The sequence below is a fragment of the Styela clava genome, chromosome 8 (assembly GCF_964204865.1).
Source record: "Styela clava chromosome 8, kaStyClav1.hap1.2, whole genome shotgun sequence".
Lineage (NCBI taxonomy): Eukaryota > Metazoa > Chordata > Ascidiacea > Stolidobranchia > Styelidae > Styela > Styela clava.
The window spans coordinates 20,887,461-20,913,713 of NC_135257.1; the positions used below are offsets into that span (position 1 = coordinate 20,887,461).

At 38.7% G+C, this 26,253-nt stretch overlaps 55 non-coding genes across 55 annotated transcripts; all 55 read right to left on the minus strand.

Moving 5' to 3' along the window:
• Positions 1–468: 468 nt before the first annotated feature.
• On the minus strand, positions 469–541 carry Trnak-cuu (transfer RNA lysine (anticodon CUU)). The gene has a single exon. It is a non-coding gene; the product is annotated as a tRNA-Lys (tRNA).
• Positions 542–987: 446 nt separating this feature from the next.
• Trnar-ucg (transfer RNA arginine (anticodon UCG)) lies at positions 988–1,060 on the minus strand. Its single transcript has one exon. It is a non-coding gene; the product is annotated as a tRNA-Arg (tRNA).
• A 409-nt stretch (positions 1,061–1,469) lies between these two features.
• Positions 1,470–1,542, minus strand: Trnar-ucg (transfer RNA arginine (anticodon UCG)). The gene has a single exon. It is a non-coding gene; the product is annotated as a tRNA-Arg (tRNA).
• A 410-nt stretch (positions 1,543–1,952) lies between these two features.
• On the minus strand, positions 1,953–2,025 carry Trnar-ucg (transfer RNA arginine (anticodon UCG)). Its single transcript has one exon. It is a non-coding gene; the product is annotated as a tRNA-Arg (tRNA).
• Positions 2,026–2,187: 162 nt separating this feature from the next.
• On the minus strand, positions 2,188–2,260 carry Trnak-cuu (transfer RNA lysine (anticodon CUU)). The gene has a single exon. It is a non-coding gene; the product is annotated as a tRNA-Lys (tRNA).
• Positions 2,261–2,627: 367 nt separating this feature from the next.
• On the minus strand, positions 2,628–2,700 carry Trnar-acg (transfer RNA arginine (anticodon ACG)). Its single transcript has one exon. It is a non-coding gene; the product is annotated as a tRNA-Arg (tRNA).
• Positions 2,701–3,110: 410 nt separating this feature from the next.
• Positions 3,111–3,183, minus strand: Trnar-ucg (transfer RNA arginine (anticodon UCG)). Its single transcript has one exon. It is a non-coding gene; the product is annotated as a tRNA-Arg (tRNA).
• Positions 3,184–3,827: 644 nt separating this feature from the next.
• Trnak-cuu (transfer RNA lysine (anticodon CUU)) lies at positions 3,828–3,900 on the minus strand. The gene has a single exon. It is a non-coding gene; the product is annotated as a tRNA-Lys (tRNA).
• Positions 3,901–4,346: 446 nt separating this feature from the next.
• On the minus strand, positions 4,347–4,419 carry Trnar-ucg (transfer RNA arginine (anticodon UCG)). The gene has a single exon. It is a non-coding gene; the product is annotated as a tRNA-Arg (tRNA).
• Positions 4,420–4,828: 409 nt separating this feature from the next.
• Trnar-ucg (transfer RNA arginine (anticodon UCG)) lies at positions 4,829–4,901 on the minus strand. The gene has a single exon. It is a non-coding gene; the product is annotated as a tRNA-Arg (tRNA).
• A 410-nt stretch (positions 4,902–5,311) lies between these two features.
• Trnar-ucg (transfer RNA arginine (anticodon UCG)) lies at positions 5,312–5,384 on the minus strand. Its single transcript has one exon. It is a non-coding gene; the product is annotated as a tRNA-Arg (tRNA).
• Positions 5,385–5,546: 162 nt separating this feature from the next.
• On the minus strand, positions 5,547–5,619 carry Trnak-cuu (transfer RNA lysine (anticodon CUU)). Its single transcript has one exon. It is a non-coding gene; the product is annotated as a tRNA-Lys (tRNA).
• A 367-nt stretch (positions 5,620–5,986) lies between these two features.
• On the minus strand, positions 5,987–6,059 carry Trnar-acg (transfer RNA arginine (anticodon ACG)). The gene has a single exon. It is a non-coding gene; the product is annotated as a tRNA-Arg (tRNA).
• A 410-nt stretch (positions 6,060–6,469) lies between these two features.
• Trnar-ucg (transfer RNA arginine (anticodon UCG)) lies at positions 6,470–6,542 on the minus strand. Its single transcript has one exon. It is a non-coding gene; the product is annotated as a tRNA-Arg (tRNA).
• A 410-nt stretch (positions 6,543–6,952) lies between these two features.
• Trnar-ucg (transfer RNA arginine (anticodon UCG)) lies at positions 6,953–7,025 on the minus strand. Its single transcript has one exon. It is a non-coding gene; the product is annotated as a tRNA-Arg (tRNA).
• A 162-nt stretch (positions 7,026–7,187) lies between these two features.
• On the minus strand, positions 7,188–7,260 carry Trnak-cuu (transfer RNA lysine (anticodon CUU)). Its single transcript has one exon. It is a non-coding gene; the product is annotated as a tRNA-Lys (tRNA).
• Positions 7,261–7,627: 367 nt separating this feature from the next.
• Positions 7,628–7,700, minus strand: Trnar-acg (transfer RNA arginine (anticodon ACG)). Its single transcript has one exon. It is a non-coding gene; the product is annotated as a tRNA-Arg (tRNA).
• A 410-nt stretch (positions 7,701–8,110) lies between these two features.
• Trnar-ucg (transfer RNA arginine (anticodon UCG)) lies at positions 8,111–8,183 on the minus strand. Its single transcript has one exon. It is a non-coding gene; the product is annotated as a tRNA-Arg (tRNA).
• Positions 8,184–8,593: 410 nt separating this feature from the next.
• Trnar-ucg (transfer RNA arginine (anticodon UCG)) lies at positions 8,594–8,666 on the minus strand. The gene has a single exon. It is a non-coding gene; the product is annotated as a tRNA-Arg (tRNA).
• A 162-nt stretch (positions 8,667–8,828) lies between these two features.
• Positions 8,829–8,901, minus strand: Trnak-cuu (transfer RNA lysine (anticodon CUU)). Its single transcript has one exon. It is a non-coding gene; the product is annotated as a tRNA-Lys (tRNA).
• A 367-nt stretch (positions 8,902–9,268) lies between these two features.
• On the minus strand, positions 9,269–9,341 carry Trnar-acg (transfer RNA arginine (anticodon ACG)). Its single transcript has one exon. It is a non-coding gene; the product is annotated as a tRNA-Arg (tRNA).
• A 410-nt stretch (positions 9,342–9,751) lies between these two features.
• Trnar-ucg (transfer RNA arginine (anticodon UCG)) lies at positions 9,752–9,824 on the minus strand. The gene has a single exon. It is a non-coding gene; the product is annotated as a tRNA-Arg (tRNA).
• A 409-nt stretch (positions 9,825–10,233) lies between these two features.
• Positions 10,234–10,306, minus strand: Trnar-ucg (transfer RNA arginine (anticodon UCG)). Its single transcript has one exon. It is a non-coding gene; the product is annotated as a tRNA-Arg (tRNA).
• Positions 10,307–10,469: 163 nt separating this feature from the next.
• Positions 10,470–10,542, minus strand: Trnak-cuu (transfer RNA lysine (anticodon CUU)). Its single transcript has one exon. It is a non-coding gene; the product is annotated as a tRNA-Lys (tRNA).
• Positions 10,543–10,989: 447 nt separating this feature from the next.
• On the minus strand, positions 10,990–11,062 carry Trnar-ucg (transfer RNA arginine (anticodon UCG)). Its single transcript has one exon. It is a non-coding gene; the product is annotated as a tRNA-Arg (tRNA).
• Positions 11,063–11,473: 411 nt separating this feature from the next.
• Positions 11,474–11,546, minus strand: Trnar-ucg (transfer RNA arginine (anticodon UCG)). The gene has a single exon. It is a non-coding gene; the product is annotated as a tRNA-Arg (tRNA).
• A 163-nt stretch (positions 11,547–11,709) lies between these two features.
• On the minus strand, positions 11,710–11,782 carry Trnak-cuu (transfer RNA lysine (anticodon CUU)). The gene has a single exon. It is a non-coding gene; the product is annotated as a tRNA-Lys (tRNA).
• A 443-nt stretch (positions 11,783–12,225) lies between these two features.
• Positions 12,226–12,298, minus strand: Trnar-ucg (transfer RNA arginine (anticodon UCG)). Its single transcript has one exon. It is a non-coding gene; the product is annotated as a tRNA-Arg (tRNA).
• Positions 12,299–12,707: 409 nt separating this feature from the next.
• Positions 12,708–12,780, minus strand: Trnar-ucg (transfer RNA arginine (anticodon UCG)). Its single transcript has one exon. It is a non-coding gene; the product is annotated as a tRNA-Arg (tRNA).
• A 644-nt stretch (positions 12,781–13,424) lies between these two features.
• Trnak-cuu (transfer RNA lysine (anticodon CUU)) lies at positions 13,425–13,497 on the minus strand. Its single transcript has one exon. It is a non-coding gene; the product is annotated as a tRNA-Lys (tRNA).
• Positions 13,498–13,866: 369 nt separating this feature from the next.
• On the minus strand, positions 13,867–13,939 carry Trnar-acg (transfer RNA arginine (anticodon ACG)). The gene has a single exon. It is a non-coding gene; the product is annotated as a tRNA-Arg (tRNA).
• Positions 13,940–14,556: 617 nt separating this feature from the next.
• Positions 14,557–14,629, minus strand: Trnar-acg (transfer RNA arginine (anticodon ACG)). The gene has a single exon. It is a non-coding gene; the product is annotated as a tRNA-Arg (tRNA).
• A 410-nt stretch (positions 14,630–15,039) lies between these two features.
• On the minus strand, positions 15,040–15,112 carry Trnar-ucg (transfer RNA arginine (anticodon UCG)). Its single transcript has one exon. It is a non-coding gene; the product is annotated as a tRNA-Arg (tRNA).
• Positions 15,113–15,522: 410 nt separating this feature from the next.
• Trnar-ucg (transfer RNA arginine (anticodon UCG)) lies at positions 15,523–15,595 on the minus strand. Its single transcript has one exon. It is a non-coding gene; the product is annotated as a tRNA-Arg (tRNA).
• A 162-nt stretch (positions 15,596–15,757) lies between these two features.
• On the minus strand, positions 15,758–15,830 carry Trnak-cuu (transfer RNA lysine (anticodon CUU)). The gene has a single exon. It is a non-coding gene; the product is annotated as a tRNA-Lys (tRNA).
• Positions 15,831–16,197: 367 nt separating this feature from the next.
• On the minus strand, positions 16,198–16,270 carry Trnar-acg (transfer RNA arginine (anticodon ACG)). Its single transcript has one exon. It is a non-coding gene; the product is annotated as a tRNA-Arg (tRNA).
• A 410-nt stretch (positions 16,271–16,680) lies between these two features.
• Trnar-ucg (transfer RNA arginine (anticodon UCG)) lies at positions 16,681–16,753 on the minus strand. The gene has a single exon. It is a non-coding gene; the product is annotated as a tRNA-Arg (tRNA).
• Positions 16,754–17,400: 647 nt separating this feature from the next.
• Positions 17,401–17,476, minus strand: Trnak-cuu (transfer RNA lysine (anticodon CUU)). The gene has a single exon. It is a non-coding gene; the product is annotated as a tRNA-Lys (tRNA).
• A 444-nt stretch (positions 17,477–17,920) lies between these two features.
• Trnar-ucg (transfer RNA arginine (anticodon UCG)) lies at positions 17,921–17,993 on the minus strand. Its single transcript has one exon. It is a non-coding gene; the product is annotated as a tRNA-Arg (tRNA).
• Positions 17,994–18,403: 410 nt separating this feature from the next.
• Positions 18,404–18,476, minus strand: Trnar-ucg (transfer RNA arginine (anticodon UCG)). Its single transcript has one exon. It is a non-coding gene; the product is annotated as a tRNA-Arg (tRNA).
• A 163-nt stretch (positions 18,477–18,639) lies between these two features.
• On the minus strand, positions 18,640–18,712 carry Trnak-cuu (transfer RNA lysine (anticodon CUU)). Its single transcript has one exon. It is a non-coding gene; the product is annotated as a tRNA-Lys (tRNA).
• A 927-nt stretch (positions 18,713–19,639) lies between these two features.
• On the minus strand, positions 19,640–19,712 carry Trnar-ucg (transfer RNA arginine (anticodon UCG)). The gene has a single exon. It is a non-coding gene; the product is annotated as a tRNA-Arg (tRNA).
• Positions 19,713–20,122: 410 nt separating this feature from the next.
• Positions 20,123–20,195, minus strand: Trnar-ucg (transfer RNA arginine (anticodon UCG)). The gene has a single exon. It is a non-coding gene; the product is annotated as a tRNA-Arg (tRNA).
• A 163-nt stretch (positions 20,196–20,358) lies between these two features.
• Trnak-cuu (transfer RNA lysine (anticodon CUU)) lies at positions 20,359–20,431 on the minus strand. The gene has a single exon. It is a non-coding gene; the product is annotated as a tRNA-Lys (tRNA).
• A 647-nt stretch (positions 20,432–21,078) lies between these two features.
• Trnar-ucg (transfer RNA arginine (anticodon UCG)) lies at positions 21,079–21,151 on the minus strand. The gene has a single exon. It is a non-coding gene; the product is annotated as a tRNA-Arg (tRNA).
• Positions 21,152–21,313: 162 nt separating this feature from the next.
• Positions 21,314–21,386, minus strand: Trnak-cuu (transfer RNA lysine (anticodon CUU)). Its single transcript has one exon. It is a non-coding gene; the product is annotated as a tRNA-Lys (tRNA).
• A 369-nt stretch (positions 21,387–21,755) lies between these two features.
• Trnar-acg (transfer RNA arginine (anticodon ACG)) lies at positions 21,756–21,828 on the minus strand. Its single transcript has one exon. It is a non-coding gene; the product is annotated as a tRNA-Arg (tRNA).
• Positions 21,829–22,238: 410 nt separating this feature from the next.
• Positions 22,239–22,311, minus strand: Trnar-ucg (transfer RNA arginine (anticodon UCG)). The gene has a single exon. It is a non-coding gene; the product is annotated as a tRNA-Arg (tRNA).
• Positions 22,312–22,721: 410 nt separating this feature from the next.
• On the minus strand, positions 22,722–22,794 carry Trnar-ucg (transfer RNA arginine (anticodon UCG)). The gene has a single exon. It is a non-coding gene; the product is annotated as a tRNA-Arg (tRNA).
• A 410-nt stretch (positions 22,795–23,204) lies between these two features.
• Positions 23,205–23,277, minus strand: Trnar-ucg (transfer RNA arginine (anticodon UCG)). Its single transcript has one exon. It is a non-coding gene; the product is annotated as a tRNA-Arg (tRNA).
• Positions 23,278–23,687: 410 nt separating this feature from the next.
• Trnar-ucg (transfer RNA arginine (anticodon UCG)) lies at positions 23,688–23,760 on the minus strand. The gene has a single exon. It is a non-coding gene; the product is annotated as a tRNA-Arg (tRNA).
• Positions 23,761–23,923: 163 nt separating this feature from the next.
• Positions 23,924–23,996, minus strand: Trnak-cuu (transfer RNA lysine (anticodon CUU)). Its single transcript has one exon. It is a non-coding gene; the product is annotated as a tRNA-Lys (tRNA).
• Positions 23,997–24,643: 647 nt separating this feature from the next.
• On the minus strand, positions 24,644–24,716 carry Trnar-ucg (transfer RNA arginine (anticodon UCG)). The gene has a single exon. It is a non-coding gene; the product is annotated as a tRNA-Arg (tRNA).
• Positions 24,717–24,879: 163 nt separating this feature from the next.
• Trnak-cuu (transfer RNA lysine (anticodon CUU)) lies at positions 24,880–24,952 on the minus strand. The gene has a single exon. It is a non-coding gene; the product is annotated as a tRNA-Lys (tRNA).
• A 926-nt stretch (positions 24,953–25,878) lies between these two features.
• Trnar-ucg (transfer RNA arginine (anticodon UCG)) lies at positions 25,879–25,951 on the minus strand. Its single transcript has one exon. It is a non-coding gene; the product is annotated as a tRNA-Arg (tRNA).
• Positions 25,952–26,253: the final 302 nt, after the last annotated feature.

The following is a 26,253-nucleotide window of genomic DNA, read 5'->3' on the forward strand; positions in this document are numbered from 1 at the left end:
CATTACAAAAGATAGAAGTTTTAGATTTGTTTGACAAAGACAAAGGATAGAATGACGTCGAGGGTTGGATTAAGTGTCTAACAATATACCGACAGAGCTAGCCGGGCAACGGGTTTGATTCTTTTCAACGTATCGCCTTCATTTAATAAAGAAGAAACATGCCAATGTCGTTTGAAAAAAGATGCAAGAATTTAAGTCGATCTGTCTAAAATTAATACACCAGACAATTTTGAACGAGCGCCAGTACTCGAACCTGGAATCTTCTGATCCGAAGTCAGACGCGTTATCCATTGCGCCACGCGCCCGTCTACCAAATGGAAAAAAGTTATTCTTAAGAAACAGTTTGAGTGTACAAATAAAAGGATCTTTAGAACGGAGTACACGGACTATGGAAATGACTTAATTAGACTTTTAACTCACCAAACTCACATATCTATAGACAGTTTGCATTTCAAAAAATCTGTCGAACGCCCAACGTGGGGCTCGAACCCACGACCGTTGCATTAAGAGTCCAACGCTCTACCGACTGAGCTAGCCGGGCGACGAGTCTGAATTCTTACAACGGATCATTTGATCACGGTTTGATTCATTTCAACGGATCGCCATCATTCAATGAGGGAGAAACTTGTCAAAGTGGGTTAAAAAAAGGTTCTACAAGAATTAAAGTCGTTCTGACTAAAATGAATATACCAGACAATTTTAAATAAGCGCGCCAGGACTCGTGCGTGGAATCTTCTTATCCGAAGTCAGCCGCGTTATCCACTGCGCCACGCGCTCGTCTACCAAACGAAAATGCTATTATGAAGAAACAATTCGAGTGTAAAATAGAAAAGATAAAAGATCGTAGTTTTGTTGACAAATAAAACACAAGACTTTGAGAACGGATCGCCTTCATTTAATAAAAAAGAAACATGCCAATGTCATTTGAAAAAAGGTGCAAGAATTTAAGTTGATCTGTCTAAAACTAATACACCAGACAATTTTGAACGAGCGCGCCAGGACTCGAACCTGGAATCTTCTGATCCGAAGTCAGACGCGTTATCCATTGCGCCACGCGCCCGTCTACAAAATGGAAAAAAGCTATTCCGAAGAAACAGTTTGAGTGTACAAATAAAATGATCTTGAGAACCTAGTACACGAAATACGGAAATGTATTAATCAGTCTTTTAACTGACCAAATTCCCAGCATTGTTACGAGGTTAGAAAAACGATGAAGCAATATTTTCACAAAAAGTACATTACAAGAGATAGAAGTTTTAGATTTGTTTGATACAGACAAAAGATAGAATGACTTCGAGGGTTGAATTAAGTTTCTAACAATATACCAACAGAGCTAGTAGGGCAACGGGTTTGATTCTTTTCAACGGATCGCCTTCATTTAATAAAGAAGAAACATGCCAATGTCATTTGAAAAAAGATGCAAGAATTTAAGTCGATCTGTCTAAAACTAATACACCAGACAATTTGAACGAGCGCGCCAGGACTCGAACCTGGAATCTTCTGATCCGAAGTCAGACGCGTTATCCATTGCGCCACGCGCCCGTCTACCAAGTGGATAAAAGTTATTCTGAAGAAACAGTTTGAGTGTACAAATAAAAGGATCTTGAGAACCGAGTACACAAAATACGGAAATGTGTTTATCAGAATTTTAACTAACCAAATTCCCAGCATTGCTTTGAGGTTAGAAAAACGATAAAGCAATAATTTCTTAAAAAATACATTACAAGAGATAGAAGTTTTAGATTTGTTTGACAAAGACAAAAGATAGAATGACTTTGAGGGTTGGATTAAGTGTCCAACAATATACCGACAGAGCTAGCCGGGCAACGGGTTTGATTCTTTTCAACGGATCGCCTTCATTTAATAAAGAAGAAACATGCCAATGTCGTTTGAAAAAAGGTGCAAGAATTTAAGTCGATCTGTCTAAAACTAATACACCAGACAATTTTGAACGAGCGCGCCAGGACTCGAACCTGGAATCTTCTGATCCGAAGTCAGACGCGTTATCCATTGCGCCACGCGCCCGTCTACAAAATGGATAAAAGTTATTCTGAAGAAACAGTTTGAGTTTACAAATAAAAGGATCTTTAGAACCGAGTACACGAAATATGGAAATGAGTTAATTAGACTTTTAACTTACCAAACTCACATATCTATAGACAGTTTGCATTTCAAAAAACTTTCGGACGCCCAACGTGGGGATCGAACCCATGACCGTTGGATTAAGAGTCCAACGTTCTACCGACTGAGCTAGCCGGGAGACGAGTCTGAATTCTTACAACGGATCATTTGATCACGGTTTGATTCATTTCAACGGATCGCCATCATTCAATGAGGGAGAAACTTGTCAAAGTGGGTTAAAAAAATGTTCTACAAGAATTAAAGTCGTTCTGACTAAAATGAATATACCAGACAATTTTAAATAAGCGCGCCAGGACTCGTGCGTGGAATCTTCTTATCCGAAGTCAGCCGCGTTATCCACTGCGCCACGCGCTCGTCTACCAAACGAAAATGCTATTATGAAGAGACAATTCGAGTGTAAGATAGAAAATATAGAAGATCGTAGTTTTGTTGACAAATAAAACACAAGATTTTGAGCACTTATAAAACAATTTGTAAAATATACGCGAGCACGCCAGGATTCGAACCTGGAATCTTCTGATCCGTAGTCAGACGCGTTATCCACTGCGCCACGCGCCCGTCTACTGAATGGAAAAAAGTTATTCTGAAGAAACAGTTTGAGTGTACAAATAAAAGGATCTTCAGAACCGAGTACACGAAATATGGAAATGAATTAATTAGACTTTTAACTGACCAAATTCCCAGCATTGTTTCGAGGTTAGAAAAACGATAAAGCAATATATTTTTAAAAAATACATTACAAGAGATAGAAGTTTTAGATGTGTTTAATAAAGACAAAAGATAGAATGACTTTGAGGGTTGGATTAAGTGTCCAACAATATACCGACAGAGCTAGCCGGGCAATAGGTTTGATTCTTTTCAACGGATCGCCTTCATTTAATAAAGAAGAAACATGCCAATGTCGTTTGAAAAAAGGTGCAAGAATTTAAGTCGATCTGTCTAAAACTAATACACCAGACAATTTTGAATGAGCGCGCCAGGACTCGAACCTGGAATCTTCTGATCCGAAGTCAGACGCGTTATCCATTGCGTCACGCGCCCGTCTACCAAGTGGATAAAAGTTATTCTGAAGAAACAGTTTGAGTGTACAAATAAAAGGATCTTGAGAACCGAGTACACAAAATACGGAAATGTGTTTATCAGAATTTTAACTGACCAAATTCCCAGCATTGTTTTGAGGTTAGAAAAACGATAAAGCAATAATTTCTTAAAAAATACATTACAGGAGATAGAAGTTTTAGATTTGTTTGACAAAGACAAAAGATAGAATGACGTCGAGGGTTGGATTAAGTGTCTAACAATATACCGACAGAGCTAGCCGGGCAACGGGTTTGATTCTTTTCAACGTATCGCCTTCATTTAATAAAGAAGAAACATGCCAATGTCGTTTGAAAAAAGATGCAAGAATTTAAGTCGATCTGTCTAAAATTAATACACCAGACAATTTTGAACGAGCGCCAGTACTCGAACCTGGAATCTTCTGATCCGAAGTCAGACGCGTTATCCATTGCGCCACGCGCCCGTCTACCAAATGGAAAAAAGTTATTTTGAAGAAACAGTTTGAGTGTACAAATAAAAGGATCTTTAGAACGGAGTACACGGACTATGGAAATGACTTAATTAGACTTTTAACTCACCAAACTCACATATCTATAGACAGTTTGCATTTCAAAAAATCTGTCGAACGCCCAACGTGGGGCTCGAACCCACGACCGTTGCATTAAGAGTCCAACGCTCTACCGACTGAGCTAGCCGGGCGACGAGTCTGAATTCTTACAACGGATCATTTGATCACGGTTTGATTCATTTCAACGGATCGCCATCATTCAATGAGGAAGAAACTTGTCAAAGTGGGTTAAAAAAAGGTTCTACAAGAATTAAAGTCGTTCTGACTAAAATGAATATACCAGACAATTTTAAATAAGCGCGCCAGGACTCGTGCGTGGAATCTTCTTATCCGAAGTCAGCCGCGTTATCCACTGCGCCACGCGCTCGTCTACCAAACGAAAATGCTATTATGAAGAAACAATTCGAGTGTAAAATAGAAAAGATAGAAGATCGTAGTTTTGTTGACAAATAAAACACAAGACTTTGAGAACGGATCGCCTTCATTTAATAAAAAAGAAACATGCCAATGTCATTTGAAAAAAGGTGCAAGAATTTAAGTTGATCTGTCTAAAACTAATACACCAGACAATTTTGAACGAGCGCGCCAGGACTCGAACCTGGAATCTTCTGATCCGAAGTCAGACGCGTTATCCATTGCGCCACGCGCCCGTCTACAAAATGGAAAAAAGCTATTCCGAAGAAACAGTTTGAGTGTACAAATAAAATGATCTTGAGAACCTAGTACACGAAATACGGAAATGTATTAATCAGTCTTTTAACTGACCAAATTCCCAGCATTGTTACGAGGTTAGAAAAACGATGAAGCAATATTTTCACAAAAAGTACATTACAAGAGATAGAAGTTTTAGATTTGTTTGATACAGACAAAAGATAGAATGACTTCGAGGGTTGAATTAAGTTTCTAACAATATACCAACAGAGCTAGTAGGGCAACGGGTTTGATTCTTTTCAACGGATCGCCTTCATTTAATAAAGAAGAAACATGCCAATGTCATTTGAAAAAAGATGCAAGAATTTAAGTCGATCTGTCTAAAACTAATACACCAGACAATTTGAACGAGCGCGCCAGGACTCGAACCTGGAATCTTCTGATCCGAAGTCAGACGCGTTATCCATTGCGCCACGCGCCCGTCTACCAAGTGGATAAAAGTTATTCTGAAGAAACAGTTTGAGTGTACAAATAAAAGGATCTTGAGAACCGAGTACACAAAATACGGAAATGTGTTTATCAGAATTTTAACTAACCAAATTCCCAGCATTGTTTTGAGGTTAGAAAAACGATAAAGCAATAATTTCTTAAAAAATACATTACAAGAGATAGAAGTTTTAGATTTGTTTGACAAAGACAAAAGATAGAATGACTTTGAGGGTTGGATTAAGTGTCCAACAATATACCGACAGAGCTAGCCGGGCAACGGGTTTGATTCTTTTCAACGGATCGCCTTCATTTAATAAAGAAGAAACATGCCAATGTCGTTTGAAAAAAGGTGCAAGAATTTAAGTCGATCTGTCTAAAACTAATACACCAGACAATTTTGAACGAGCGCGCCAGGACTCGAACCTGGAATCTTCTGATCCGAAGTCAGACGCGTTATCCATTGCGCCACGCGCCCGTCTACAAAATGGATAAAAGTTATTCTGAAGAAACAGTTTGAGTTTACAAATAAAAGGATCTTTAGAACCGAGTACACGAAATATGGAAATGAGTTAATTAGACTTTTAACTTACCAAACTCACATATCTATAGACAGTTTGCATTTCAAAAAACTTTCGGACGCCCAACGTGGGGATCGAACCCATGACCGTTGGATTAAGAGTCCAACGTTCTACCGACTGAGCTAGCCGGGAGACGAGTCTGAATTCTTACAACGGATCATTTGATCACGGTTTGATTCATTTCAACGGATCGCCATCATTCAATGAGGGAGAAACTTGTCAAAGTGGGTTAAAAAAATGTTCTACAAGAATTAAAGTCGTTCTGACTAAAATGAATATACCAGACAATTTTAAATAAGCGCGCCAGGACTCGTGCGTGGAATCTTCTTATCCGAAGTCAGCCGCGTTATCCACTGCGCCACGCGCTCGTCTACCAAACGAAAATGCTATTATGAAGAAACAATTCGAGTGTAAGATAGAAAATATAGAAGATCGTAGTTTTGTTGACAAATAAAACACAAGACTTTGAGCACTTATAAAACAATTTGTAAAATATACGCGAGCACGCCAGGATTCGAACCTGGAATCTTCTGATCCGTAGTCAGACGCGTTATCCACTGCGCCACGCGCCCGTCTACTAAATGGAAAAAAGTTATTCTGAAGAAACAGTTTGAGTGTACAAATAAAAGGATCTTCAGAACCGAGTACACGAAATATGGAAATGAATTAATTAGACTTTTAACTGACCAAATTCCCAGCATTGTTTCGAGATTAGAAAAACGATAAAGCAATATATTTTTAAAAAATACATTACAAGAGATAGAAGTTTTAGATGTGTTTAATAAAGACAAAAGATAGAATGACTTTGAGGGTTGGATTAAGTGTCCAACAATATACCGACAGAGCTAGCCGGGCAATAGGTTTGATTCTTTTCAACGGATCGCCTTCATTTAATAAAGAAGAAACATGCCAATGTCGTTTGAAAAAAGGTGCAAGAATTTAAGTCGATCTGTCTAAAACTAATACACCAGACAATTTTGAATGAGCGCGCCAGGACTCGAACCTGGAATCTTCTGATCCGAAGTCAGACGCGTTATCCATTGCGTCACGCGCCCGTCTACCAAGTGGATAAAAGTTATTCTGAAGAAACAGTTTGAGTGTACAAATAAAAGGATCTTGAGAACCGAGTACACAAAATACGGAAATGTGTTTATCAGAATTTTAACTGACCAAATTCCCAGCATTGTTTTGAGGTTAGAAAAACGATAAAGCAATAATTTCTTAAAAAATACATTACAGGAGATAGAAGTTTTAGATTTGTTTGACAAAGACAAAAGATAGAATGACTTTGAGGGTTGGATTAAGTGTCCAACAATATACCGACAGAGCTAGCCGGGCAACGGGTTTGATTCTTTTCAACAGATCGCCTTCATTTAATAAAGAAGAAACATGCCAATGTCGTTTGAAAAAAGGTGCAAGAATTTAAGTCGATCTGTCTAAAACTAATACAGCAGACAATTTTGAACGAGCGCGCCAGGACTCGAACCTGGAATCTTCTGATCCGAAGTCAGACGCGTTATCCATTGCGCCACGCGCCCGTCTACCAAGTGGATAAAAGTTATTCTGAAGAAACAGTTTGAGTGTACAAATAAAAGGATCTTTAGAACCGAGTACACGAAATATGGAAATGAGTTAATTAGACTTTTAACTTACCAAACTCACATATCTATAGACAGTTTGCATTTCAAAAAACTTTTGGACGCCCAACGTGGGGATCGAACCCATGACCGTTGGATTAAGAGTCCAACGTTCTACCGACTGAGCTAGCCGGGCGACGAGTCTGAATTCTTACATTGGATCATTTGATCACGGTTTGATTCATTTCAACGGATCGCCATCATTCAATGAGGGAGAAACTTGTCAAAGTGGGTTAAAAAAAGGTTCTACAAGAATTAAAGTCGTTCTGACTAAAATGAATATACCAGACAATTTTAAATAAGCGCGCCAGGACTCGTGCGTGGAATCTTCTTATCCGAAGTCAGCCGCGTTATCCACTGCGCCACGCGCTCGTCTACCAAACGAAAATGCTATTATGAAGAAACAATTCGAGTGTAAGATAAAAAATATATAAGATCGTAGTTTTGTTGACAAATAAAACACAAGACTTTGAGCACTTATAAAACAATTTGTAAAATATACGCGAGCACGCCAGGATTCGAACCTGAAATCTTCTGATCCGTAGTCAGACGCGTTATCCATTGCGCCACGCGCCCGTCTACTAAATGGAAAAAAGTTATTCTGAAGAAACAGTTTGAGTGTACAAATAAAAGGATCTTCAGAACCGAGTACACGAAATATGGAAATGAATTAATTAGACTTTTAACTGACCAAATTCCCAGCATTGTTTCGAGGTTAGAAAAACGATAAAGCAATATATTTTTAAAAAATACATTACAAGAGATAGAAGTTTTAGATGTGTTTGATAAAGACAAAAGATAGAATGACTTTGAGGGTTGGATTAAGTGTCCAACAATATACCGACAGATCTAGCCGGGCAATAGGTTTGATTCTTTTCAACGGATCGCCTTCATTTAATAAAGAAGAAACATGCCAATGTCGTTTGAAAAAAGGTGCAAGAATTTAAGTCGATCTGTCTAAAACTAATACACCAGACAATTTTGAATGAGCGCGCCAGGACTCGAACCTGGAATCTTCTGATCCGAAGTCAGACGCGTTATCCATTGCGTCACGCGCCCGTCTACCAAGTGGATAAAAGTTATTCTGAAGAAACAGTTTGAGTGTACAAATAAAAGGATCTTGAGAACCGAGTACACAAAATACGGAAATGTGTTTATCATAATTTTAACTGACCAAATTCCCAGCATTGTTTTGAGGTTAGAAAAACGATAAAGCAATAATTTCTTAAAAAATACATTACAGGAGATAGAAGTTTTAGATTTGTTTGACAAAGACAAAAGATAGAATGACTTTGAGGGTTGGATTAAGTGTCCAACAATATACCGACAGAGCTAGCCGGGCAACGGGTTTGATTCTTTTCAACAGATCGCCTTCATTTAATAAAGAAGAAACATGCCAATGTCGTTTGAAAAAAGGTGCAAGAATTTAAGTCGATCTGTCTAAAACTAATACAGCAGACAATTTTGAACGAGCGCGCCAGGACTCGAACCTGGAATCTTCTGATCCGAAGTCAGACGCGTTATCCATTGCGCCACGCGCCCGTCTACCAAGTGGATAAAAGTTATTCTGAAGAAACAGTTTGAGTGTACAAATAAAAGGATCTTTAGAACCGAGTACACGAAATATGGAAATGAGTTAATTAGACTTTTAACTTACCAAACTCACATATCTATAGACAGTTTGCATTTCAAAAAACTTTTGGACGCCCAACGTGGGGATCGAACCCATGACCGTTGGATTAAGAGTCCAACGTTCTACCGACTGAGCTAGCCGGGCGACGAGTCTGAATTCTTACAACGGATCATTTGATCACGGTTTGATTCATTTCAACGGATCGCCATCATTCAATGAGGAAGAAACTTGTCAAAGTGGGTTAAAAAAAGGTTCTACAAGAATTAAAGTCGTTCTGACTAAAATGAATATACCAGACAATTTTAAATAAGCGCGCCAGGACTCGTGCGTGGAATCTTCTTATCCGAAGTCAGCCGCGTTATCCACTGCGCCACGCGCTCGTCTACCAAACGAAAATGCTATTATGAAGAAACAATTCGAGTGTAAGATAGAAAATATATAAGATCGTAGTTTTGTTGACAAATAAAACACAAGACTTTGAGCACTTATAAAACAATTTGTAAAATATACGCGAGCACGCCAGGATTCGAACCTGGAATCTTCTGATCCGTAGTCAGACGCGTTATCCATTGCGCCACGCGCCCGTCTACTAAATGGAAAAAAGTTATTCTGAAGAAACAGTTTGAGTGTACAAATAAAAGGATCTTCAGAACCGAGTACACGAAATATGGAAATGAATTAATTAGACTTTTAACTGACCAAATTCCCAGCATTGTTTCGAGGTTAGAAAAACGATAAAGCAATATATTTAAAAAAAATACATTACAAGAGATAGAAGTTTTAGATGTGTTTGATAAAGACAAAAGATAGAATGACTTTGAGGGTTGGATTAAGTGTCCAACAATATACCGACAGAGCTAGCCGGGCAATAGGTTTGATTCTTTCCAACGGATCGCCTTCATTTAATAAAGAAGAAACATGCCAATGTCGTTTGAAAAAAAGTGCAAGAATTTAAGTCGATCTGTCTAAAACTAATACACCAGACAATTTTGAACGAGCGCGCCAGGACTCGAACCTGGAATCTTCTGATCCGAAGTCAGACGCGTTATCCATTGCGCCACGCGCCCGTCTACCAAGTGGATAAAAGTTATTCTGAAGAAACAGTTTGAGTGTACAAATAAAAGGATCTTGAGAACCGAGTACACAAAATACGGAAATGTATTAATCAGTCTTTTAACTGACCAAATTCCCAGCATTGTTACGAGGTTAGAAAACGATGAAGCAATATTTTCACAAAAAATACATTACAAGAGATAGAAGTTTTAGATTTGTTTGACAAAGACAAAGGATAGAATGACTTTGAGGGTTGGATTAAGTGTCTAACAATATACCGACAGAGCTAGCCGGGCAACGGGTTTGATTCTTTTCAACGGATCGCCTTCATTTAATAAAGAAGAAACATGCCAATGTCGTTTGAAAAAAGATGCAAGAATTTAAGTCGATCTGTCTAAAATTAATACACCAGACAATTTTGAACGAGCGCGCCAGGACTCGAACCTGGAATCTTCTGATCCGAAGTCAGACGCGTTATCCATTGCGCCAAGCGCCCGTCTACCAAATGGAAAAAAGTTATTCTGAAGAAACAGTTTGAGTGTACAAATAAAAGGATCTTTAGAACGGAGTACACGGACTATGAAAATGACTTAATTAGACTTTTAACTTACCAAACTCACATATCTATAGACAGTTTGCATTTCAAAAATTCTGTCGAACGCCCAACGTGGGGCTCGAACCCACGACCGTTGGAATAAGAGTCCAACGCTCTACCGACTGAGCTAGCCGGGGGACGGGTCTGATTTCTTACAACGGATCATTTGATCACGGTTTGATTCATTTCAACGGATCGCCATCATTCAATGAGGGAGAAACTTGTCAAAGTGGGTTGAAAAAAAGGTTCTACAAGAATTAAAGTCGTTCTGACTAAAATGAATATACCAGACAATTTTAAATAAGCGCGCCAGGACTCGTGCGTGGAATCTTCTTATCCGAAGTCAGCCGCGTTATCCACTGCGCCACGCTCTCGTCTACCAAACGAAAATGCTATTATGAAGAAACAATTCGAGTGTAAGATAGAAAATATAGAAGATCGTAGTTTTGTTGACAAATAAAACACAAGACTTTGAGAACGGATCGCCTTCATTTAATAAAGAAGAAACATGCCAATGTCATTTGGAAAAATGTGCAAGAATTTAAGTTGATCTGTCTAAAACTAATACACCAGACAATTTTGAACGAGCGCGCCAGGACTCGAACCTGGAATCTTCTGATCCGAAGTCAGACGCGTTATCCATTGCGCCACGCGCCCGTCTACAAAATGGAAAAAAGCTATTCCGAAGAAACAGTTTGAGTGTACAAATAAAATGATCTTGAGAACCTAGTACACGAAATACGGAAATGTATTAATGAGTCTTTTAACTGACCAAATTCCCAGCATTGTTACGAGGTTAGAAAAACGATGAAGCAATATTTTCACAAAAAAAAACATTACAAGAGATAGAAGTTTTAGATTTGTTTGACACAGACAAAGGATAGAATGACTTCGAGGGTTGGATTAAGTTTCTAACAATATACCGACAGAGCTAGCAGGGCAACGGGTTTGATTCTTTTTAACGGATCGCCTTCATTTAATAAAGAAGAAACATGCCAATGTCGTTTGAAAAAAGATGCAAGAATTAAAGTCGATCTGTCTAAAACTAGTACACCAGACAATTTTGAACGAGCGCGCCAGGACTCGAACCTGGAATCTTCTGATCCGAAGTCAGACGCGTTATCCATTGCGCCACGCGCCCGTCTACAAAGTGGATAAAAGTTATTCTGAAGAAACAGTTTGAGTGTACAAATAAAAGGATCTTTAGAACGGAGTACACGGACTATGGAAATGACTTAATTAGACTTTTAACTTACCAAACTCACATATCTATAGACAGTTTGCATTTCAAAAAATCTGTCGAACGCCCAACGTGGGGCTCGAACCCACGACCGTTGGATTAAGAGTCCAATGCTCTACCGACTGAGCTAGCCGGGCGACGAGTCTGATTTTTACAACGGTCATTTGATCACGGTTTGATTCATTTCAACGGATCGCCATCATTCAATGAGGGAGAAACTTGTCAAAGTGGGTTGAAAAAAGGTTCTACAAGAATTAAAGTCGTTCTGACTAAAATTAATATACCTGACAATTTTAAATAAGCGCGCCAGGACTCGTGCGTGGAATCTTCTTATCCGAAGTCAGCCGCGTTATCCACTGCGCCACGCGCTCGTCTACCAAACGAAAATGCTATTATGAAGAAATAATTCGAGTGTAAGATAGAAAAAATAGAAGATCGTAGTTTTGTTGAAAAATAAACACAAGACTTTGAGAACAGATCGCCTTCATTTAATAAAGAAGGAACATGCCAATGTCATTTGAAAAAAGGTGCAAGAATTTAAGTTGATCTGTCTAAAACTAATACACCAGACAATTTTGAACGAGCGCGCCAGGACTCGAACCTGGAATCTTCTGATCCGAAGTCAGACGCGTTATCCATTGCGCCACGCGCCCGTCTACAAAATGGAAAAAAGCTATTCCGAAGAAACAGTTTGAGTGTACAAATAAAATGATCTTGAGAACCTAGTACACGAAATACGGAAATGTATTAATGAGTCTTTTAACTGACCAAATCCCAGCATTGTTACGAGGTTCGAAAAACGATGAAGCAATATTTTCACAAAAAAAACATTACAAGAGATAGAAGTTTTAGATTTGTTTGACACAGACAAAGGATAGAATGACTTCGAGGGTTGGATTAAGTTTCTAACAATATACCGACAGAGCTAGCAGGGCAACGGGTTTGATTCTTTTTAACGGATCGCCTTCATTTAATAAAGAAGAAACATGCCAATGTCGTTTGAAAAAAGATGCAAGAATTAAAGTCGATCTGTCTAAAACTAGTACACCAGACAATTTTGAACGAGCGCGCCAGGACTCGAACCTGGAATCTTCTGATCCGAAGTCAGACGCGTTATCCATTGCGCTACGCGCCCGTCTACCAAGTGGATAAAAGTTATTCTGAAGAAACAGTTTGAGTGTACAAATAAAAGGATCTTTAGAACCGAATACACAAAATACGGAAATGTGTTTATCAGAGTTTTAACTGACCGAATTCCCAGCATTGTTTTGAGGTTAGAAAAACGATAAAGCAATAATTTCTTAAAAAATACATTACAAGAGATAGAAGTTTTAGATTTGTTTGACAAAGACAAAAGATAGAATGACTCTGAGGGTTGGATTAAGTGTCCAACAATATACCGACAGAGCTAGCCAGGCAACGGGTTTGATTCTTTTCAACGGATCGCCTTCATCTAATAAAGAAGAAACATGCCAATGTCGTTTGAAAAAAGATGCAAGAATTTAAGTCGATCTGTCTAAAACTAATACACCAGACAATTTTGAACGAGCGCGCCAGGACTCGAACCTGGAATCTTCTGATCCGAAGTCAGACGCGTTATCCATGCGCCACGCGCCCGTCTACGAAGTGGATAAAAGTTATTCTGAAGAAACAGTTTGAGTGTACAAATAAAAGGATCTTTAGAACCGAGTACACGAAATATGGAAATGAGTTAATTAGACTTTTAACTTACCAAACTCACATATCTATAGACAGTTTGCATTTCAAAAAACTTTCGAACGCCAAACGTGGGGATCGAACCCACGACCGTTGGATTAAGAGTCCAACGCTCTACCGACTGAGCTAGCCGGGCGACGAGTCTGATTTCTTACAACGGATCATTTGATCAAGGTTTGATTCATTTCAACGGATCGCCTTCATTCAATGAGGGAGAAACTTGTCAAAGTGGGTTGAAAAAAGGTGCTACAAGAATTAAAGTCGTTCTGACTAAAATGAATATACCAGACAATTTTAGATAAGCACGCCAGGACTCGAGAGCGTGGAATCTTCTTATCCGAAGTCAGCCGCGTTATCCACTGCGCCACGCGCCCGTCTACCAAACGAAAAAGGTATTATGAAGAAACAATTCGAGTGTAAGATAGAAAAGATAGAAGACCGTAGTTTTGTTGACAAATAAAACAGAAGACTTTGAGCACTTATAAAACAATTTGTAAAATATATGCGAGCACGCCAGGATTCGAACCTGGAATCTTCTGATCCGTAGTCAGACGCGTTATCCATTGCGCCACGCGCCCGTCTACTAAATGGAAAAAAGTTATTCTGAAGAAACAGTTTGAGTGTACAAATAAAAGGATCTTTAGAACCGAGTATACAAAATATGGAAATGAATTAATTGGACTTTTAACTGACCAAATTCCCAGCATTATTTCGAGGTTAGAAAAACGATAAAGCAATATATTCTTAAAAAATACATTACAAGAGATAGAAGTTTTAGATTTGTTTGATAAAGACAAAAGATAGAATGACTTCGAGGGTTGGATTAAGTGTCCAACAATATACCGACAGAGCTAGCCGGGCAATAGGTTTGATTCTTTCCAACGGATCGCCATCATTCAATGAGGGAGAAACTTGTTAAAGTGGGTTAAAAAAAGGTTCTACAAGAATTAAAGTCGTTCTGACTAAAATGAATATACCAGAAAATTTTAAATAAGCGCGCCAGGACTCGTGCGTGGAATCTTCTTATCCGAAGTCAGCCGCGTTATCCACTGCGCCACGCGCTCGTCTACCAAACGAAAATGCTATTATGAAGAAACAATTCGAGTGTAAGATAGAAAATATAGAAGATCGTAGTTTTGTTGACAAATAAAACACAAGACTTTGAGCACTTATAAAACAATTTGTAAAATATACGCGAGCACGCCAGGATTCGAACCTGGAATCTTCTGATCCGTAGTCAGACGCGTTATCCATTGCGCCACGCGCCCGTCTACTAAATGGAAAAAAGTTATTCTGAAGAAACAGTTTGAGTGTAAAAATAAAAGGATCTTCAGAACCGAGTACACGAAATATGGAAATGAATTAATTAGACTTTTAACTGACCAAATTCCCAGCATTGTTTCGAGGTTAGAAAAACGATAAAGCAATATATTTTTAAAAAATACATTACAAGAGATAGAAGTTTTAGATGTGTTTGATAAAGACAAAAGATAGAATGACTTTGAGGGTTGGATTAAGTGTCCAACAATATTCCGACAGAGCTAGCCGGGCAATAGGTTTGATTCTTTTCAACGGATCGCCTTCATTTAATAAAGAAGAAACATGCCAATGTCGTTTGAAAAAAGGTGCAAGAATTTAAGTCGATCTGTCTAAAACTAATACACCAGACAATTTTGAATGAGCGCGCCAGGACTCGAACCTGGAATCTTCTGATCCGAAGTCAGACGCGTTATCCATTGCGTCACGCGCCCGTCTACCAAGTGGATAAAAGTTATTCTGAAGAAACAGTTTGAGTGTACAAATAAAAGGATCTTGAGAACCAAGTACACAAAATACGGAAATGTGTTTATCAGAATTTTAACTGACCAAATTCCCAGCATTGTTTTGAGGTTAGAAAAACGATAAAGCAATAATTTCTTAAAAAATACATTACAGGAGATAGAAGTTTTAGATTTGTTTGACAAAGACAAAAGATAGAATGACTTTGAGGGTTGGATTAAGTGTCCAACAATATACCGACAGAGCTAGCCGGGCAACGGGTTTGATTCTTTTCAACGGATCGCCTTCATTTAATAAAGAAGAAACATGCCAATGTCGTTTGAAAAAAGGTGCAAGAATTTAAGTCGATCTGTCTAAAACTAATACAGCAGACAATTTTGAACGAGCGCGCCAGGACTCGAACCTGGAATCTTCTGATCCGAAGTCAGACGCTTTATCCATTGCGCCACGCGCCCGTCTACCAAGTGGATAAAAGTTATTCTGAAGAAACAGTTTGAGTGTACAAATAAAAGGATCTTTAGAACCGAGTACACGAAATATGGAAATGAGTTAATTAGACTTTTAACTTACCAAACTCACATATCTATAGACAGTTTGCATTTCAAAAAACTTTCGGACGCCCAACGTGGGGATCGAACCCATGACCGTTGGATTAAGAGTCCAACGTTCTACCGACTGAGCTAGCCGGGCGACGAGTCTGAATTCTTACAACGGATCATTTGATCACGGTTTGATTCATTTCAACGGATCGCCATCATTCAATGAGGGAGAAACTTGTCAAAGTGGGTTAAAAAAAGGTTCTACAAGAATTAAAGTCGTTCTGACTAAAATGAATATACCAGACAATTTTAAATAAGCGCGCCAGGACTCGTGCGTGGAATCTTCTTATCCGAAGTCAGCCGCGTTATCCACTGCGCCACGCGCTCGTCTACCAAACGAAAATGCTATTATGAAGAAACAATTCGAGTGTAAGATAGAAAATATATAAGATCGTAGTTTTGTTGACAAATAAAACACAAGACTTTGAGCACTTATAAAACAATTTGTAAAATATACGCGAGCACGCCAGGATTCGAACTTGGAATCTTCTGATCCGTAGTCAGACGCGTTATCCATTGCGCCACGCGCCCGTCTACTAAATGGAAAAAAGTTATTCTGAAGAAACAGTTTGAGTGTACAAATAAAAGGATCTTCAGAACCGAGTACACGAAATATGGAAATGAATTAATTAGACTTTTAACTGACCAAATTCCCAGCATTGTTTCGAGGTTAGAAAAACGATAAAGCAATATATTTTTAAAAAATACATTACAAGAGATAGAAGTTTTAGATGTGTTTGATAAAGACAAAAGATAGAATGACTTTGAGGGTTGGATTAAGTGTCCAACAATATACCGACAGAGCTAGCCGGGCAATAGGTTTGATTCTTTCCAACGGATCGCCTTCATTTAATAAAGAAGAAACATGCCAATGTCGTTTGAAAAAAAGTGCAAGAATTTAAGTCGATCTGTCTAAAACTAATACACCAGACAATTTTGAACGAGCGCGCCAGGACTCGAACCTGGAATCTTCTGATCCGAAGTCAGACGCGTTATCCATTGCGCCACGCGCCCGTCTACCAAGTGGATAAAAGTTATTCTGAAGAAACAGTTTGAGTGTACAAATAAAAGGATCTTGAGAACCGAGTACACAAAATACGGAAATGTATTAATCAGTCTTTTAACTGACCAAATTCCCAGCATTGTTACGAGGTTAGAAAACGATGAAGCAATAATTTCACAAAAAATACATTACAAGAGATAGAAGTTTTAAATTTGTTTGACAAAGACAAAGGATAGAATGACTTTGAGGGTTGGATTAAGTGTCTAACAATATACCGACAGAGCTAGCCGGGCAACGGGTTTGATTGTTTTCAACGGATCGCCTTCATTTAATAAAGAAGAAACATGCCAATGTCGTTTGAAAAAAGATGCAAGAATTTAAGTCGATCTGTCTAAAATTAATACACCAGACAATTTTGAACGAGCGCGCCAGGACTCGAACCTGGAATCTTCTGATCCGAAGTCAGACGCGTTATCCATTGCGCCAAGTGCCCGTCTACCAAATGGAAGAAAATGATACTCTGAAGAAACAGTTTGAGTGTACAAATAAAAGGATCTTAAGAACGGAGTACACGGACTATGAAAATGACTTAATTAGACTTTTAACTTACCAAACTCACATATCTATAGACAGTTTGCATTTCAAAAATTCTGTCGAACGCCCAACGTGGGGCTCGAACCCACGACCGTTGGAATAAGAGTCCAACGCTCTACCGACTGAGCTAGCCGGTGGACGGGTCTGATTTCTTACAACGGATCATTTGATCACGGTTTGATTCATTTCAACGGATCGCCATCATTCAATGAGGGAGAAACTTGTCAAAGTGGGTTGAAAAAAAGGTTCTACAAGAATTAAAGTCGTTCTGACTAAAATGAATATACCAGATAATTTTAAATAAGCGCGCCAGGACTCGTGCGTGGAATCTTCTTATCCGAAGTCAGCCGCGTTATCCACTGCGCCACGCGCTCGTCTACCAAACGAAAATGCTATTATGAAGAAACAATTCGAGTGTAAGATAGAAAAGATAGAAGATCGTAGTTTTGTTGACAAATAAAACACAAGACTTTGAGAACGGATCGCCTTCATTTAATAAAGAAGAAACATGCCAATGTCATTTGGAAAAATGTGCAAGAATTTAAGTTGATCTGTCCAAAACTAATACACCAGACAATTTTGAACGAGCGCGCCAGGACTCGAACCTGGAATCTTCTGATCCGAAGTCAGACGCGTTATCCATTGCGCCACGCGCCCGTCTACAAAATGGAAAAAAGCTATTCCGAAGAAACAGTTTGAGTGTACAAATAAAATGATCTTGAGAACCTAGTACACGAAATACGGAAATGTATTAATGAGTCTTTTAACTGACCAAATTCCCAGCATTGTTACGAGGTTAGAAAAACGATGAAGCAATATTTTCACAAAAAAAACATTACAAGAGATAGAAGTTTTAGATTTGTTTGACACAGACAAAGGATAGAATGACTTCGAGGGTTGGATTAAGTTTCTAACAATATACCGACAGAGCTAGCAGGGCAACGGGTTTGATTCTTTTTAACGGATCGCCTTCATTTAATAAAGAAGAAACATGCCAATGTCGTTTGAAAAAAGATGCAAGAATTAAAGTCGATCTGTCTAAAACTAGTACACCAGACAATTTTGAACGAGCGCGCCAGGACTCGAACCTGGAATCTTCTGATCCGAAGTCAGACGCGTTATCCATTGCGCCTCGCGCCCGTCTACAAAGTGGATAAAAGTTATTCTGAAGAAACAGTTTGAGTGTACAAATAAAAGGATCTTTAGAACGGAGTACACGGACCATGGAAATGACTTAATTAGACTTTTAACTTACCAAACTCACATATCTATAGACAGTTTGCATTTCAAAAAATCTGTCGAACGCCCAACGTGGGGCTCGAACCCACGACCGTTGGATTAAGAGTCCAACGCTCTACCGACTGAGCTAGCCGGGCGACGAGTCTGATTTTTACAACGGTCATTTGATCACGGTTTGATTCATTTCAACGGATCGCCATCATTCAATGAGGGAGAAACTTGTCAAAGTGGGTTGAAAAAAGGTTCTACAAGAATTAAAGTCGTTCTGACTAAAATTAATATACCTGACAATTTTAAATAAGCGCGCCAGGACTCGTGCGTGGAATCTTCTTATCCGAAGTCAGCCGCGTTATCCACTGCGCCACGCGCTCGTCTACCAAACGAAAATGCTATTATGAAGAAATAATTCGAGTGTAAGATAGAAAAAATAGAAGATCATAGTTTTGTTGACAAATAAAACACAAGACTTTGAGAACGGATCGCCTTCATTTAATAAAGAAGGAACATGCCAATGTCATTTGAAAAAAGGTGCAAGAATTTACGTTGATCTGTCTAAAACTAATACACCAGACAATTTTGATTCAGCGCGCCAGGACTCGAACCTGGAATCTTCTGATCCGAAGTCAGACGCGTTATCCATTGCACCACGCGCCCGTCTACAAAATGGAAAAAAGCTATTCCGAAGAAACAGTTTGAGTGTACAAATAAATTGATCTTGAGAACCTAGTACACGAAATACGGAAATGTATTAATCAGTCTTTTAACTGACCAAATTCCCAGCATTGTTACGAGATTAGAAAAACGATGAAGCAATATTTTCACAAAAAATACATTACAAGAGATAGAAGTTTTAGATTTGTTTGACACAGACAAAGGATAGAATGACTTCGAAGGTTGGATTAAGTTTCTAACAATATACCGACAGAGCTAGCAGGGCAACGGGTTTGATTCTTTTCAACGGATCGCCTTCATTTAATAAAGAAGAAACATGCCAATGTCGTTTGAAAAAAGATGCAAGAATTTAAGTCGATCTGTCTAAAACTAATACACCAGACAATTTTAAACGAGCGCGCCAGGACTCGAACCTGGAATCTTCTGATCCGAAGTCAGACGCGTTATCCATTGCGCTACGCGCCCGTCTACCAAGTGGATAAAAGTTATTCTGAAGAAACAGTTTGAGTGTACAAATAAAAGGATCTTTAGAACCGAATACACAAAATACGGAAATGTGTTTATCAGAGTTTTAACTGACCGAATTCCCAGCATTGTTTTGAGGTTAGAAAAACGATAAAGCAATAATTTCTTAAAAAATACATTACAAGAGATAGAAGTTTTAGATTTGTTTGACAAAGACAAAAGATAGAATGACTCTGAGGGTTGGATTAAGTGTCCAACAATATACCGACAGAGCTAGCCAGGCAACGGGTTTGATTCTTTTCAACGGATCGCCTTCATTTAATAAAGAAGAAACATGCCAATGTCGTTTGAAAAAAGATGCAAGAATTTAAGTCGATCTGTCTAAAATTAATACACCAGACAATTTTGAACGAGCGCGCCAGGACTTGAACCTGGAATCTTCTGATCCGAAGTCAGACGCGTTATTCATTGCGCCACGCGCCCGTCTACCAAATGGAAAAAAGTTATTCTGAAGAAACAGTTTGAGTGTACAAATAAAAGGATCTTTAGAACGGAGTACACGGACTATGAAAATGACTTAATTAGACTTTTAACTTACCAAACTCACATATCTATAGTCAGTTTGCATTTCAAAAATTCTGTCGAACGCCCAACGTGGGGCTCGAACCCACGACCGTTGGATTAAGAGTCCAACGCTCTACCGACTGAGCTAGCCGGGGGACGGGTCTGATTTCTTACAACGGATCATTTGATCACGGTTTGATTCATTTCAACGGATCGCCATCATTCAATGAGGGAGAAACTTGTCAAAGTGGGTTGAAAAAAAAGTTCTACAAGAATTAAAGTCGTTCTGACTAAAATGAATATACCAGACAATTTTAAATAAGCGCGCCAGGACTCGTGCGTGGAATCTTCTTATCTGAAGTCAGCCGCGTTATCCATTGCGCCACGCGCCCGTCTACAAAATGGAAAAAAGCTATTCCGAAGAAACAGTTTGAGTGTACAAATAAAATGATCTTGAGAACCTAGTACACGAAATACGGAAATGTATTAATGAGTCTTTTAACTGACCAAATTCCCAGCATTGTTACGAGGTTAGAAAAACGATGAAGCAATATTTTCACAAAAAAAACATTACAAGAGATAGAAGTTTTAGATTTGTTTGACACAGACAAAGGATAGAATGACTTCGAGGGTTGGATTAAGTTTCTAACAATATACCGACAGAGCTAGCAGGGCAACGGGTTTGATTCTTTTCAACGGATCGCCTTCATTTAATAAAGAAGAAACATGCCAATGTCGTTTGAAAAAAGGTGCAAGAATTTAAGTCGATCTGTCTAAAACTAATACACCAGACAATTTTGAACGAGCGCGCCAGGACTCAAACCTGGAATCTTCTGATCCGAAGTCAGACGCGTTATCCATTGCGCCACGCGCCCGTCTACCAAGTGGATAAAAGTTATTCTGAAGAAACAGTTTGAGTGTACAAATAAAAGGATCTTTAGAACCGAGTACACGAAATATGGAAATGAGTTAATTAGACTTTTAACTTACCAAACTCACATATCTATAGAAAGTTTGCATTTCAAAAAACTTTCGAACGCCCAACGTGGGGATCGAACTCACGACCGTTGGATTAAGAGTCCAACGCTCTACCGACTGAGCCAGCCGGGCGACGAGTCTGATTACTTACAACGGATCATTTGATCACGGTTTGATTCATTTCAACGGATCGCCTTTATTCAATGAGGGAGAAACTTGTCAAAGTGGGTTGAAAAAAGGTGCTACAAGAATTAAAGTCGTTCTGACTAAAATGAATATACCAGACAATTTTAAATAAGCACGCCAGGACTCGAGAGCGTGGAATCTTCTTATCCGAAGTCAGCCGCGATATCCACTGCGCCACGCGCCCGTCTACCAAACGAAAAAGCTATTATGAAGAAACGATTCGAGTGTAAGATAGAAAAGATAGAATATCGTAGTTTTGTTGACAAATAAAACACAAGACTTTGAGCACTTATAAAACAATTTGTAAAACATATGCGAGCACGCCAGGATTCGAACCTGGAATCTTCTGATCCGTAGTCAGACGCGTTATCCATTGCGCCACGCGCCCGTCTACTAAATGGAAAAAAGTTATTCTGAAGAAACAGTTTGAGTGTACAAATAAAAGGTTCTTTAGAACCGAGTATACGAAATATGGAAATGAATTAATTAGACTTTTAACTGACCAAATTCCCAGCATTGTTTCGAGGTCAGAAAAACGATAAAGCAATATATTCTTAAAAAATACATTACAAGAGATAGAAGTTTTAGATTTGTTTGATAAAGACAAAAGATAGAATGACTTTGAGGGTTGGATTAAGTGTCCAACAATATACCGACAGAGCTAGCCGGGCAATAGGTTTGATTCTTTTCAACGGATCGCCTTCATTTAATAAAGAAGAAACATGCCAATGTCATTTGAAAAAAGGTGCAAGAATTTAAGTCGATCTGTCTAAAACTAATACACCAAACAATTTTGAACGAGCGCGCCAGGACTCCAACCTGGAATCTTCTGATCCGAAGTCAGACGCGTTATCCATTGCGCCACGCGCCCGTCTACCAGATTGAAAAAAGCTATTCCCAAGAAACAGTTTGAGTGTACAAATAAAATGATCTTTAGTACCTAGTACACGAAATACGGAAATGTATTAATCTGTCTTTTAACTGACCAAATTCCCAGCATTGTTACGAGGTTAGAAAAACGATGAAGCAATATTTTCACAAAAAATACATTACAAGAGATACAGGTTTTAGATTTGTTTGACAAAGACAAAGGATAGAATGACGTCGAGGGTTGGATTAAGTGTCTAACAATATACCGACAGAGCTAGCCGGGCAACGGGTTTGATTCTTTTCAACGAATCGCCTTCATTTAATAAAGAAGAAACATGCCAATGTCGTTTGAAAAAAGGTGCAAGAATTTAAGTCGATCTGTCTAAAACTAATACACCTGACAATTTTAAACGAGCGCGCCAGGACTCGAACCTGGAATCTTCTGATCCGAAGTCAGACGCGTTATCCATTGCGCTACGCGCCCGTCTACCAAGTGGATAAAAGTTATTCTGAAGAAACAGTTTGAGTGTACGAATAAAAGGATCTTTAGAACCGAGTACACAAAATACGGAAATGTGTTTATCAGAGTTTTAACTGACCAAATTCCCAGCATTGTTTTGAGGTTAGAAAAACGATAAATCAATAATTTCTTAAAAAATACATTACAAGAGATAGAAGTTTTAGATTTGTTTGACAAAGACAAAAGATAGAATGACTTTGAGGGTTGGCTTAAGTGTCCAACAATATACCGACAGAGCTAGCCAGGCAACGGGTTTGATTCTTTTCAACGGATCGCCTTCATTTAATAAAGAAGAAACATGCCAATGTCGTTTGAAAAAAGATGCAAGAATTTAAGTCGATCTGTCTAAAACTAATACACCAGACAATTTTAAACGAGCGCGCCAGGACTCGAACCTGGAATCTTCTGATCCGAAGTCAGACGCGTTATCCATTGCGCCACGCGCCCGTCTACTAAATGGAAAAAAGTTATTCTGAAGAAACAGTTTGAGTGTACAAATAAAAGGATCTTTAGAACCGAGTATACAAAATATGGAAATGAATTAATTAGACTTTTAACTAACCAAATTCCCAGCATTATTTCGAGGTTAGAAAAACGATAAAGCAATATATTCTTGAAAAATTCATTACAAGAGATAGAAGTTTTAGATTTGTTTGATAAAGACAAAAGATAGAATGACTTTGAGGGTTGGATTAAGTGTCCAACAATATACCGACAGAGCTATCCGGGCAACGGGTTTGATTCTTTTCAACGGATCGCCTTCATTTAATAAAGAAGAAACATGCCAATGTCGTTTGAAAAAAGATGCAAGAATTTAAGTCGATCTGTCTAAAATTAATACACCAGACAATTTTGAACGAGCGCGCCAGGACTTGAACCTGGAATCTTCTGATCCGAAGTCAGACGCGTTATTCATTGCGCCACGCGCCCGTCTACCAAATGGAAAAAAGTTATTCTGAAGAAACAGTTTGAGTGTACAAATAAAAGGATCTTTAGAACGGAGTACACGGACTATGAAAATGACTTAATTAGACTTTTAACTTACCAAACTCACATATCTATAGTCAGTTTGCATTTCAAAAATTCTGTCGAACGCCCAACGTGGGGCTCGAACCCACGACCGTTGGATTAAGAGTCCAACGCTCTACCGACTGAGCTAGCCGGGGGACGGGTCTGATTTCTTACAACGGATCATTTGATCACGGTTTGATTCATTTCAACGGATCGCCATCATTCAATGAGGGAGAAACTTGTCAAAGTGGGTTGAAAAAAAAGTTCTACAAGAATTAAAGTCGTTCTGACTAAAATGAATATACCAGACAATTTTAAATAAGCGCGCCAGGACTCGTGCGTGGAATCTTCTTATCTGAAGTCAGCCGCGTTATCCATTGCGCCACGCGCCCGTCTACAAAATGGAAAAAAGCTATTCCGAAGAAACAGTTTGAGTGTACAAATAAAATGATCTTGAGAACCTAGTACACGAAATACGGAAATGTATTAATGAGTCTTTTAACTGACCAAATTCCCAGCATTGTTACGAGGTTAGAAAAACGATGAAGCAATATTTTCACAAAAAAAACATTACAAGAGATAGAAGTTTTAGATTTGTTTGACACAGACAAAGGATAGAATGACTTCGAGGGTTGGATTAAGTTTCTAACAATATACCGACAGAGCTAGCAGGGCAACGGGTTTGATTCTTTTCAACGGATCGCCTTCATTTAATAAAGAAGAAACATGCCAATGTCGTTTGAAAAAAGATGCAAGAATTAAAGTCGATCTGTCTAAAACTAGTACACCAGACAATTTTGAACGAGCGCGCCAGGACTCGAACCTGGAATCTTCTGATCCGAAGTCAGACGCGTTATCCATTGCGCCACGCGCCCGTCTACAAAGTGGATAAAAGTTATTCTGAAGAAACAGTTTGAGTGTACAAATAAAAGGATCTTTAGAACGGAGTACACGGACTATGGAAATGACTTAATTAGACTTTTAACTTACCAAACTCACATATCTATAGACAGTTTGCATTTCAAAAAATCTGTCGAACGCCCAACGTGGGGCTCGAACCCACGACCGTTGGATTAAGAGTCCAACGCTCTACCGACTGAGCTAGCCGGGCGACGAGTCTGGTTTTACAACGGTCATTTGATCACGGTTTGATTCATTTCAACGGATCGCCATCATTCAATGAGGGAGAAACTTGTCAAAGTGGGTTGAAAAAAGGTTCTACAAGAATTAAAGTCGTTCTGACTAAAATTAATATACCTGACAATTTTAAATAAGCGCGCCAGGACTCGTGCGTGGAATCTTCTCATCCGAAGTCAGCCGCGTTATCCACTGCGCCACGCGCTCGTCTACCAAACGAAAATGCTATTATGAAGAAATAATTCGAGTGTAAGATAGAAAAAATAGAAGATCGTAGTTTTGTTGACAAATAAAACACAAGACTTTGAGAACGGATCGCCTTCATTTAATAAAGAAGGAACATGCCAATGTCATTTGAAAAAAGGTGCAAGAATTTAAGTTGATCTGTCTAAAACTAATACACCAGACAATTTTGAACCAGCGCGCCAGGACTCGAACCTGGAATCTTCTGATCCGAAGTCAGACGCGTTATCCATTGCACCACGCGCCCGTCTACAAAATGGAAAAAAGCTATTCCGAAGAAACAGTTTGAGTGTACAAATAAATTGATCTTGAGAACCTAGTACACGAAATACGGAAATGTCTTAATCAGTCTTTTAACTGACCAAATTCCCAGCATTGTTACGAGATTAGAAAAACGATGAAGCAATATTTTCACAAAAAATACATTACAAGAGATAGAAGTTTTAGATTTGTTTGACACAGACAAAGGATAGAATGACTTCGAAGGTTGGATTAAGTTTCTAACAATATACCGACAAAGCTAGCAGGGCAACAGGTTTGATTCTTTTCAACGGATCGCCTTCATTTAATAAAGAAGAAACATGCCAATGTCGTTTGAAAAAAGATGCAAGAATTTAAGTCGATCTGTCTAAAACTAATACACCAGACAATTTTAAACGAGCGCGCCAGGACTCGAACCTGGAATCTTCTGATCCGAAGTCAGACGCGTTATCCATTGCGCTACGCGCCCGTCTACCAAGTGGATAAAAGTTATTCTGAAGAAACAGTTTGAGTGTACAAATAAAAGGATCTTTAGAACCGAATACACAAAATACGGAAATGTGTTTATCAGAGTTTCAACTGACCAAATTCCCAGCATTGTTTTGAGGTTAGAAAAACGATAAAGCAATAATTTCTTAAAAAATACATTACAAGAGATAGGAGTTTTAGATTTGTTTGACAAAGACAAAAGATAGAATGACTTTGAGGGTTGGATTAAGTGTCCAACAATATACCGACAGAGCTAGCCAGGCAACGGGTTTGATTCTTATC